At 36.3% G+C, this 12,438-nt stretch overlaps 1 protein-coding gene across 1 annotated transcript in view; it reads left to right on the forward strand.

Annotated features, from left to right (window-relative positions):
- AP3B1 (adaptor related protein complex 3 subunit beta 1) overlaps positions 1-12,438 on the forward strand; it is a 248,293-nt gene that overhangs the window by 217,999 nt on the left and 17,856 nt on the right. The gene's annotated exons all lie outside the window — the stretch shown is intronic.

Below are 12,438 nucleotides of genomic sequence, written 5' to 3' on the forward strand. Positions count from 1 at the left end.
TCAGGCCTAATATTGTACCATTTATTGCTGAGAACCTGCAATGACAAATATAAGCAATGTAGCATAACACATTGATTTTATGCAGATCATCACCTTTATGTTTTGGGAGGTCTGCTATATTAGCGATATATAAAAACTGATTACTTTTCCCAACATTGCCTAGTAATTGTTTATTATTTTTCTATTAGACAAACAACACAGATCAATATTACTGAGCACAAGACTATGAGTAACATCACTCTAAATAGATTTGCCTCCAACACCAGAGGTATATTCATTTTAATGATTTCAACAATGTGAGCTCAATGACAAAGCTCATGCACCAAGTTAGGGCAAAATTAAGAAGTAAAAAAATTATTTTTTCTTATCAATTTATATGAAGAACATGCTGTATTTCTATATAATGAGGTGGGGTTCTTAAATATATTTTCGTTACAGGGATTTCCTCTGTAGTCCATTGGACAAGATTTGCATTTTATCTTTGATAATTAACTACGTCCTTTTAGGGATAAGTATGTAGGTAGTATTTGATTTTTTTTGTCCTACATTGAGGAGTGTATATGAACAATTTTTTCTCAATTTCTTTTAAACTAATTTTAGGAAAATGATGAATTTATGTTACATAGAAAATAACCTTAGCTATTATAAGCACTTATATTAACATGTTTTTCCTGTTGTGACTGTATAAATTATTTTAGATTTTATTGAATGCATAAGCATACTAGATCAAAAAAAATTTTTTTGTATGTTTCAAAAAGAACACTTTGTCTTGCATCAAATGTAATTGATCCTGAAGCAATGTAATCACAATTACTCACTTTCTTAATTGGCCTGCCCAAAATCAGAAAATGGAAACCGATCGACAGTGTTTAAATCAATAGCTTCATAGTAGTGCTAGTGGGGGTAGGGAGATAGCAGTAATGGGTAGATCAATTGGTCTTAGATGCCAATCACTAACTGTGCCTTTTGCATAGTAAATAGCACTTTTTGCTTAGTGATGTGCAGTATTAGTCTTGGTAGTTCAATAAAAAGGGAAAAAAAGCAAGAATGGCTGATATTGAATTTTTTCCTTGAAATACATTATACAAATTGATAGGTAAAATTATGGGTAATAAGAGCATATTTGGTAAGAAGCCTTCAGAAATGCTAAGAACATGGACTATAAGCCTTTCAGATACACTTGTATTTATTAAAAGAAATAAGAATAAAATGATTCTACTTTAGTCTCTAGATTAACTGTATATCATTATAGCTATATGATACATATATAGTTAGAACTATTATATGTCATTATATGAATGCTTGATAAGTGTTAATGTCTTTTTTTGCTTTACATTTTAAATGGTCATCAAATTAAGACCTTGATTGAATTTATTGAGATTTAAAATGTGTATAATATACATAAATGTATCTCTCTAAACGTAGATGCAGTGCATAAACAGATCTCATGCTTATGATCAGCAGATATTAATGTGGTAACTGGTAGGAAAAATAGTACATCTTGGTTCAAGGTAGAGGGCCGAGCACTAGGATCCACCCCCCTTTTTGCCCCAAATCTACTAACAAGACAGAAACACATTCTTTAAAAAGAGAATGGGTACTAAAAACAAAATGAAAGAATGTCATTAGCTCACCAGAAATTGTGAAGAATTGTTGGCATTTAGAAAGCAAATGGTGGCATATAAACAATAACAGAAAATAAAAACCACAGAGCAAAACACTCGCCCAAGAAAACAATGGTAGGAACAAATCTAGCAGAATATCAAGCACAAAGTGAACAAGTGAAAAGAAAAGTTAGAGTAGGGGCTCCTGGGTGGCTCAGTCGTTGGGCGTCTGCCTTCGGCTCAGGGCGTGATCCCGGTGTTCTGGGATCGGGCCCCACATCAGGCTCCTCCGCTGGCAGGCTGCTTCTTCCTCTCCCATTCCCCCTGCTTGTGTTCCCTCTCTCGCTGGCTGTCTCTATCTCTGTCAAATAAATAAGTAAGTAAGTAAATAAATAAATAAGTCTTTAAAAAAAAAAAAAAGTTTGAGTAAGTCATCGGGAAGTCAAAGAACTACTTCCAATCCCCAGTTCTCCAGCCTTACCCTAGCAGCAGGCAACATTCACGTTTAGTCAGAGACCTAAAAATTACACTGTAAGGAAAATGAACTACTTTCCTGGAAGGACTTTTGGTGCTGATGTGGGGGTCTAAGACAACAGCAGTTTGAGTTTGTGGGAAGGAGGCAGGGATGGTCAAGATGGGATGAAACGCAGTTCTATCCAAGGGAGTAATATTCTCAGCTCTCTACCACTAGAGCAGAGTCACTCTTAAACCTGTTGTTGGAAAGATAAGGCCATTGCCTATCTGCCTCCCAACTTCATTTTTTTTTAAAGATTTTATTTATTTATTTGACAGAGATAGAAACAGCCAGCGAGAGAGGGAACACAAGCAGGGGGAGTGGGAGAGGAAGGAGCAGGCTCATAGCGGAGGAGCCTGATGTGGGGCTCTATCCCATAACGCCGGGATCACGCCCTGAGCCAAAGGCAGACGCTTAACCGCTGTGCTACCCAGGCGCCCCTGCCTCCCAACTTCATATCCATGTAACCAGTCATGTCTCACCCACAAGGAAACATAAGTTAGCCCACCAGAGGAGAGGAAACCCACAGTAGTAATACTGCGTATCAAACAATTGCAGTGTAGTGGGCATTTTTATAAACACTTGTGTTGTAAGTGTTAACTTATTTAATTCTCAGAACAGTCCCAAGAGATAAATATTACTATCCCATTTTAGAGACGAATAAACTGAGGCACAGTAAGAGTAAGAAACTTGTCTAAAATATAGCTCATAGGGGTGCCTGGGTGACTCCCAGGGTTCTGGGATGGAGCCCCATGTTGGGCTGTGTGCTCAGCAGGGAGTTTGCTTCTCCCTCACCCTCTTCCTCCCACCCCCATTCGTGTTGTCTCTCTCTCTCTCTCAGATAAATAAAATCTTTAAAATAAATAAAACTAATAGATAGCAGACTTGCTGTGTGTGTTAATTAAGCCAGTCCTTCATTATGAATATAAATGCACAGCTTAGGAGAACCAGACTTTTGAGGGGAAGTATCAGTTTGAAAGGGAAGGCTCACGGTCATTACAAAGACTCACCATGAAGGGATTAGACAATTTGAGAAAGAGAAGAGATAGCTTTAAAAATTATAACTAATCTAAGAGAACACTACATCTACAAAGCAAGAACATATTGCTTGTTTTGAAAAAGGAGCAATTAGAAAATTTTAAATGTATTCTTAGAAATTTGGAAACATAGTACCAAAAGAAATTCAGTAAGTGCATAATAGCACACAGCTGAGTACTGATTTAGTGTTCTGGAAGAGCAAGTCAGTGAAATCAACTGGAATAGAGAGAAAAAAGAAATGGAAAAACCGTGCAAGAAAGGTTAAAAGAATCAATTTGTCTAATAAATCTAGAAGGAAAGAGAAGAAATAATGGAGGGAAGAAATAATAAAATATAGGAGAAAAAATTTCCCAAGCAAAAGAAATGCACAAGCCTTTAGATTGAAAGGACCCATCAGAGGTCAAGTAGGATGAATGTGATTGACAATCAGAAAGACCATATTCTGGTGGAAATTTTTGATAAGGAGCAAACCCCAGTAGTAGCTTACAGAGTGGGGGGAAAAAGCAACTTACCTGAAAAAGAACAAGAATGTGAACAGAATTAGATTTCTCATCAATATTGTCATCATTTCTGGTAGCCAGAAGGCAAAGAACATGACCTTTAAAATTTTAAGGAAACCAAATAGGCATTTTTCAGACAAGCAGATTCTGTCAGTTTACCACCCACAGACCCCTTCTTTGAAAGGATTACTCAAATATATACTGTGGTAAATCCTTTGTTTAATGTGAAACAGAGAAAAGCCCAGAGTCCAAAAAGAAGTAATAGACAAAGAATTCTACCTGTAAAACCTATCAGTGTGTAAAATAATCATTCACACAAAATGTAGAAAATAAATTTTAATAATAAACTGGAACCAAAATCCCAACATAGACAAGTTTGAGAAGGAATGATGGTGTTTGGCAAAAGGATTGATTGATGGCAAAAAGAAGCTTAAATATAATGATTTAAAAAATAAAGCTACCCTCTAAAATAATGGGAATATGAGATATAATAACCCCAAATGACTAGAGGTAAGAAGAAAAGGAGTGATTAAAACTTAATCAGTTTAACAAAGGAGAAGAAACAAACATGGTAAATAGAACACAAAATGTGGCTGGAAGGGGCCACACATACTAGAAATCATGATTCGTATCAGTAGGGTAAATTCTAATTACATTAAATATGTAAAAACAAAATTGAACATATGCTGTTTGTAAGAACCCCACCTTAAAAGAGAATGACAGAGGGGCGCCTGGGTGGCTCAGTTGGTTAAGCGTCCGACTCAGTTTCATCTCAAATCAGGGTCTTGAGATCGAGGCCTGCATTGGGCTCCACACTCAGCATGGATTCTCTGTCTCCCTCTCCCTCTGCCCACCCCCTCCTTTAAATACATACATACATACATAAAATCTTTTTTAAAAAAGAGGAATGAAAGAAAAATTGAGGATAACAAAATAAAATATATAAGTATGTGTGTATGTTTGTTATCAGAAAGGTGATAAAAAAGAAAATGGGACAATACTAACACTAAAAAAATTTTAAAAGCACTTCATATTAAGAAAATGTCCTGTTTGTTGCAGTCCTCTACAAGAATATAAATTACAAACTTTTCAGTAACATAGCTTTGTAATACATAAAGCAAAAAGTAATGAAACTCTGGAGAAATTGACAAAGCCATTTGTTAACAAATCAAAGAGGAAGGTAGATATTTATTTAGATAAACATTCAGGTAAATATAGATATACACATAACTTCACAAAATTTCAATAATTCACTTACCTGGCTTGATCTAAGATATGTGTATTTGCAAAGAATTCCTTTTTTTCCTGACTACAAAAAAATACATATTTTTTTAAAAGGATGGAATATACAAAAAAAATTAGAAAAACTTCAGGCTAATATGATTAGAGATTTAAAAAAAAAGACATAAGAAAGATTAGAAAAGAGGAAGGTGGTAAAAAACAAGATCTTATGAATTACAAAATAGTATTATACTCTGTTATTCTATAGAATTATTTTCTATACAATGAATTAGAGTATTTAGATGAAATGAGTGGTTTCCTGGAAAAAACATGTTAGGAATAAAATTGATTAAATTGTTCCAGAACCTCAGAAAAGAGATAATCTCTGTATTATTTAAACTTTTCTAGATCAGAGAAAAATAAGGAAAGTATCCATGTCATTCTATAAAGTTCAGTATCATCCCAATTTTATGTTAATTTAAAGATTTTGTTTATTATTTGAGAGAGAGAGCTAGCACAAGCGGGGCTGGGGGGCAGGGAGAGGGAGAAGCAGACTTCCCACTAAGCAGGGAGCCCCACGTGGGGCTCAATCCCAGGACCTGGAGATCATGACTGGAGCCGAGGGCAGACTCTTAACCAACTGAGCCACCCAGGCACCCCCACCCCGATTTTAAAACCTGAAAGGATAGCACACGAGTGTACATACCACTTGGTGTTGTAAATTCAAACAACTTCTGGGCCTTACAAGTTACCTATTACCACATGAAATAGCAGAAGCATTCTCTTTTAAGTCAGAAAAGCAAAAGAAGGTTACCCATTTTCAATACTAGTTCACATTATATGGAAGTTCTAGCTAATATAGAACAAGTAAAAACAGAGGTAGAAATCCTAGAAAGGAAGAGACTGAATTATCATTTTTATCCCCTATAATTATCAACCTAGAAAGTCTTAGAATCAACAGAAATTCTAATTAATGAGTTTAGAAATCATTAAATGGAAATCATTAACATTTCTATATAACAGGAATGACCAATTTTAAAACATTACAAATAAAATTATTCTATTTCCTTTTTTTTTTTAAAGATTTTACTTATTTATTTGACAGAGATAGAGACAGCCAGCGAGAGGGAACACAAGCAGGGGGAGTGGGAGAGGAAGAAGCAGGCTCATAGCGGAGGAGCCTGATGTAGGTAGGGCTCGATCCCATAACGCCGGGATCACGCCCTGAGCCGAAGGCAGACGCTCAACCGCTGTGCCACCCAGGCGCCCCAAAATTATTCTATTTCTAAGAATAGCAAAAGGAATAAATTAACAGGAAGTACCCACATAGGAATTAAAAAAAAAAAAAATACCTGAAACTTTCCTGAAGGGCATGAAAAGAAGATATAAGTAAAATAATACATATACTATGTTCTTAAGTGGGAGACAGTACTTTCACTTCCAATTAATCGTCAACTTTAGTGTGATTATAGGCAAAATTCCAGTAGGGCTTTTCAGGGAACTTGACAAATTTTTTTTAATTAATCTGGAAAAGAAAATGTCATAAATCATAAAAAATTACAAATGTATTTAAATGTAATATACACAAATGTTTTCATACTCTTTGGGGGCAAACATCTTAAGTAAAATACAGTACTCGGAAAGATAAAGAGAAAAATGATCATGTGTAACTATTAAAAATTTTAAACATCTCTACAAAGAAGAAAAAGTAGATACCATAACAGGTGAGAGATGGTGAGAAAGTATTGCAGCATATGTAGCAGACAAAAGTTTAATAATGTGTAAGGTAACACAATCAGTATAAAGGAATTCAGTAGAAAGGTAGAGAAAGGCTAAGGTTAGGCAGTTTACAAGAAAAGAAATGCAAATGGCCAATAAACATGAGATGTTTAACATCACTGGTAGCAGAGAAATCAAAATTAAAACATTTCACCAGATTGGCAAAATTTTTAAATAAGTTTAGTATCTGGCATTGATAAGGTAGGGACATGTATTGTGGTATACTGTCCATGGGACTTTAATTGACACCAATTAAAGGGCAGTTTGGCCCTACCAAAATGCTAAATGTTCATACTCTTCTACTTAACAGTGTCCTCTTCAGGGTATCAGGCCTAGGGAAATATTGGTGCTTGTGCAGAAGAAAATAGATCTAGTCAGGGTATCAAGTAAGCATTATTTACAGTAGGGAAGATTGCAAATGAGACTCAATAGGGAAATGCTGAAATAAATTATGATACAACCCTATTATAAATGTAGGTTTTGAGTATCTGTTATGGGATTAAGCACCATATTGGCTATGTTGTTTCATTTAATCATTAGAAGTAGCCTGCAAGGTAAGTGCCATTTTTCTTAACTTCATAGATAAGGAAACTTGAGTTTCACAAAGGTTAGACTCCTTGCCCATTTTCTCTTACCTAGAAATTTTACCAAATTGGATTGCAGGAGTTTGTGAAATGAAATTGTACGTAGTACAAGTATGTGCATTACAGTTAAATATAACAGGTAGAATCTTGTATTACATTAAACTATCATGCCATTTGATCGCATGTAACTAGGCTTTTTAGAGCTGCCTAATAATAGTACTTTGTTGATCTATTAATTCCAGTACATGAACATGTATCATTACTCATTTTCACCATTCTCTATCCCTGCCAAGATATCTATGTTTAGCCCCACATTCAACCAAAGGGAGATGAGAAGAAAAAGAGGTGAGGGGGAAAGAGAAGGAAAGCTGTAAGGAGAGAGAAGAAACCAACAAAAAAGGGCAAAATGGTAGAAAAGGAGGCACATAGAAAACTATGGCGGACATCCTAGAATAGTAATATAAATGAACACTAATAAAAATATAAATGAAAGTAAAGTTTCCCCAAAATAAAGAGGGAATATTCCACCTTACTCCATTCTAAGCCAGACCTTGCTTAGAAGCTAAAACTGGCTTATGAAGTATGTTAAATGCTAGTTACATTAGTTAGATTTTGCATTCACTTGTGTGTAACAGAAGCCCAAATGGGGGTTTCTTAACCAAATGAGGTTTATTATTCTGCTAGTACAAGAACAGAGGTCAGCAGTTAAGAGATGCTGAAGTAGCTCCACAGTGTCTTCTGGGTCTTTCCAGCAGGTGTTTGTTTGTTTGTTTGTTTGTTTGTTTGTTTGTTTGTTTGTTTTCATGTGCTAATTTCATTAGCATGTGTCTGCCTGTCCTCATGGTCACAATATGGCTGCTCTACTTTCAGGCTTCTATCTGCCTTCCAGATTTAAAAAAAAAAGGAGAAAACAAAGTGACATGGAGAGAAGAGCCATGTCTGTTGGAAAAGCCAGACTTTCCCAGAAACCCCCGGTGGACTTCTGTTTATGTTTCATTGGTTGTAACTGGGTTACTTGATCACTCAGACACTCAGAGCCACAAGAGAGGCTGAGAGATACAATGTTTCAGTTGGGCACATTGTTTACCTGAACAAAGTCAGGATTATGTCAGGAAAGAAGAAAAAAAATAGATACTGAATAAGCAGCAAGTAATATCTGCCACAACAGTGTTCGAATTTTATTTACATTTGCCTTCATAAGACCTATTTTGGATGAACTTCTGTCCTTAGTTTTTCATACATAACGTTAACCATTTTACCAGCTACAGAAAATAAAATATCATTAGCCAAAAGCAACAAAAGCAAAACGTACCCAGTCAAGTTGAGTACTTGATTGCAGATTGCTAGTGGGGAAATTTCAGGATTACTTTTCCCCCCAAACTTAAACCTGCTGCTTACCCACCTACATTTTCATATATGCTTTGGAAGGCAAGTCTTTCCCTTCTTCGCTGCTCTCCCACCCTTCTCCCTGGGAGTCAGAGCTGTACAGCTACCTTTGTTTTTTTGTTTTGTTTTGTTTTGTTTTTTAAGCTTGTATTTATTTATTTGAGAGAGACAGAAATTGAGAGATCATGAGCAGGGTTGCGGGGAGGAGGCAGAGGAAGAGGGGGAAGCAGATTCCTTGCTGAGTAGGGAGCCCAGTGGACCCTGGGATCATGACCTAAGCTGAAGGCAGACGCTTGACTGATTGAGCCACCCACGCACCCTTATACAGCTACCTTTAATCAGTGGCACAGATCGTATCCTTCAGGACTGTTGGGAAGGATTAATTTCATCTGTAATTAAAAAAGAAAATACAAGTAATGATAGTATAATAAATATAATTTCACCCAGTAGTCCTGTTTTAATTATACTCCTCTACCATGCCCTCCCTACATGTATAATATATTTTATATATATGGCATATATATATATATATGGCATATATATTATATATGCCACATAGCTCATATATATTTATATATATTACACATAAATTGTATATATATAAATTATATGTGTGTGCATGTGTGTATGTGTATATAGACACACACACTTATCCATTTACTCCATCAGTCTTTACATATTTCTTCTAATATGACTTAGCCTTCCACTATATCAGGTGTAGTCTCATCCTTCAAGAGCCTTACCCTCAATGCTTCTCGCAGTCTTAACCACTTCTCTGCTGCTTTGGGAAGACGCATCCTGCTGGCTAACTGGTTATTAATCCCGTGCTCATTTACCTCCTCTAAGGCCTCGCCCTATCAGGTATTCCTTAGTTTCTTCCTCTCCATTGGCTCTTTCCCCTCAGCCCATGAACATGCTCAGGTTTCATTAAGCATTCTTTTGCCTCTGCATCCTCATGAAGCGTCAGTGCTTTCTGTCCCATCTTTCAGTCTTCTCAGTCACTGTTCAACTCATGGCATTCTGCATTCTTCCTTCCATCTGAATTGCCTTGCTTAGGTCCGCAGTCACACTTGCTGCTTTTTATTCCTCTTTGCATTATTTGACACACACATTTTCTCCCTGACCACTGTTTGCCGGTTTCTTCTGCAAGTTGCAGTTCTTCCATTTCTACTTAAATGTAGGTCCTCCCCAGGATTCCACCCTATCCTTTCTCTTGGCGTATCCTCTTTTCCTCTGTGATCTTACCTCTTTTTAAGGCTTCAGCTCTTCCCTTTACCGTTCTGATTACTTCCAAACTCATATATACTGCCCTGACCTCTTTTCTGATTCTTGATTTGTATTACCAATTATCTGCTAAATTTCTCTTCCTGGATAATTCAGTGATACTCAAAATATAACATGATTAAAGCCAAATCGTTTTGTTTAATCCCCAAAACTCTACTTTTTCACTAGTGTCATTTTCCCTGTTTTTCACATTAGAAGTTTCAAAGTCCCTTCCATCCATCATCGTATCTTTCCCTTTTAGTTCTAAAATACCCCCATCTCCCCTGTTCTCGGTGCTACCTGCCCCAGGAGTGCAGCCCTATAAGGCAGAATCAAAAAATATATCTAAAGCAGCATCATATAGCAGACTTTGGAGTAGGATAGACCTGAGTTCAGATCCCAGTACTGCCACTTGCTAGCTGTGTGACCTTGGATGTGGTGTTTAATTTTCATCAATAAGTAGGGAGGTAACAGAAGCTACCTCTTAGGATCATTGATTGTTAGAAATTACTAAAGTAAAACACACTATGTAAAAACCCTTGCCCAGACTTAAATTAGATTCCTAACTAGCCTCCTGCCTTGGGTTTCTCCTCTATTACATCTTACATGCTGCCACCAGAGTTTCTGAAATACAATGGGATCATTTCTTTTCCCCTGTGAAAATCTCCGGTAGTTTTCCTTGTTTGTTCAAGAAACATTGAAACACCTTTGTCTTAGTTACATGCATGAAGTAATCATACACTTTGTCATACAAATCAGGACAGTTTAGAGAGTGAAGGGAGACATTAACTGAACAGGATTTCAGGACAGCAGCCACAAACTGGGACTGTCCTGGGAGAAGAGGGGTGAATGGTCATGAATGTAGAAGGTATTCTTTACAGTACGCCCCAGCCTCATCTGTTGACATACTGCACTGCTCATCATTCCCAAAACAGAGTTCTAGAATACCTAGAATGCCCCTCTCTCTCCTGTTGGTAATGTATCTTTACCTCACTCCTGCAGAATTAATCAGTCCCTCTTCTGTGGACTATAATACTCCACGTATCATTCTAATGTAGCTTTTACCATTTTATTAATGTAATTGAACTCTTCCTCTCTCACTGACTTGTAAGTTTTTAAGGTCAGTCTCACTTCTCTTTATAAAAATCGGTCCCAGGTATTTGCACAGTACATGGGATCTAGTTTGTATTCAGTAGATGTATATTGAATTAATAAAAAATTGAATTTGTTGGTTTGCCTTAGACAATCCACATGTGAATAATTTCAAAACATTCTTTTTTTTTTTAAGTCTGGTCTTTGCCTTGTTCCATAAAAAATAGAAAGCAGCTTATAAGAATACATTCTATAATAGCATAAACATGGATTTTCTTTTTTTCTTTTTATAAAAAGTGTTTCTTAACCTCATGTTTGTTATTTTTTTACCCAAAGTCCCCATCTCCCTGTCCACCTTCCCACTGGCCATGAAATGCAGTTCTAACGTGGAAGTAGAAGTCCTTCTGGGGACAGAATCTTTCCTGATAAAAAGGAGTAGATGTAGTTGACTCACTTATTCACTACTCTTCCATTATCACTATTTCTTCTTCAACGGAATGTAAAAGTGCTACCTAGAGATGCAGCAGCCATCTGGCGGTTGTGAGGATGAGACCCAACACGCTAGGGATGGTGGAGTGGAAAGCTAGAGAAACCTGGGTCCTCAACAGCATCTTTAAGCCATTGAACCAGCCTTTGGTAACTCCAGGATTTGTTGTATACTAAACAATCAGTGCCTATTCTTAGTTGAATTTTCTGCTTATTTGCAGCCAAACATATTCCTCACTGATACACTTATCAACCTAACTTGAAATATGTAACCTAACAAAAATTTTTTTAAGAAATTTTAATAATTTTTTAGAGAATAGTGTCTGTCCTAAGATTAAAATAAATGCACTCAGTGTTATTATTGTATCTGATATGGGTACAAAGTTGCCTTTCCTAAATTCTTCATATCCTGTCATTTCAAATAATAACTTTTACCACATGTTGATCAATAATGTTAATGAAAAGCACTACTAAAAAAATGACAGTTTTTGTTTTAAAAAAGCAGATTTGCAGATGAGGTATTACTTTATTAGCACATATCTAAACACAGTACGGCCACTCCATTTTATTTTTTACATTTATTTTTACTAAAAACTAATTTTTTAAAGATTTTATTTATTTGACAGAGAGAGAGAGAGCATAAGCAGGGGGAGCAGGAGAGGGAGAAGCAGACTCCCCGCTGAGCAGAGAGCCTTATCTGGGGCTCGATCCCAGGACGCTAGAATCATGACCTGAGCCAAAGGCAGATGCTTAACCAACTGAACCACCCAGGCACCCTTAAAAATTATTTTTAAAAAGAGATCTTAACCATTTAAGACTAAAGCATTCCATTTTCTATACTTAAAACATACAGAGTAAAGAGAAAATATTACTTCTTTATGAGCTGCATGAAGCATTCCTTTGGTAGTAATGGGTATGTGTGACCTTGATGCTTACCTGTTTTTAAAAGTTCTACATCAAATGGTGTATTT

This window comes from Ursus maritimus, unplaced genomic scaffold, assembly GCF_017311325.1.
Source record: "Ursus maritimus isolate PB19 unplaced genomic scaffold, ASM1731132v1 scaffold_5, whole genome shotgun sequence".
Taxonomy (NCBI): Eukaryota; Metazoa; Chordata; class Mammalia; order Carnivora; family Ursidae; genus Ursus; species Ursus maritimus.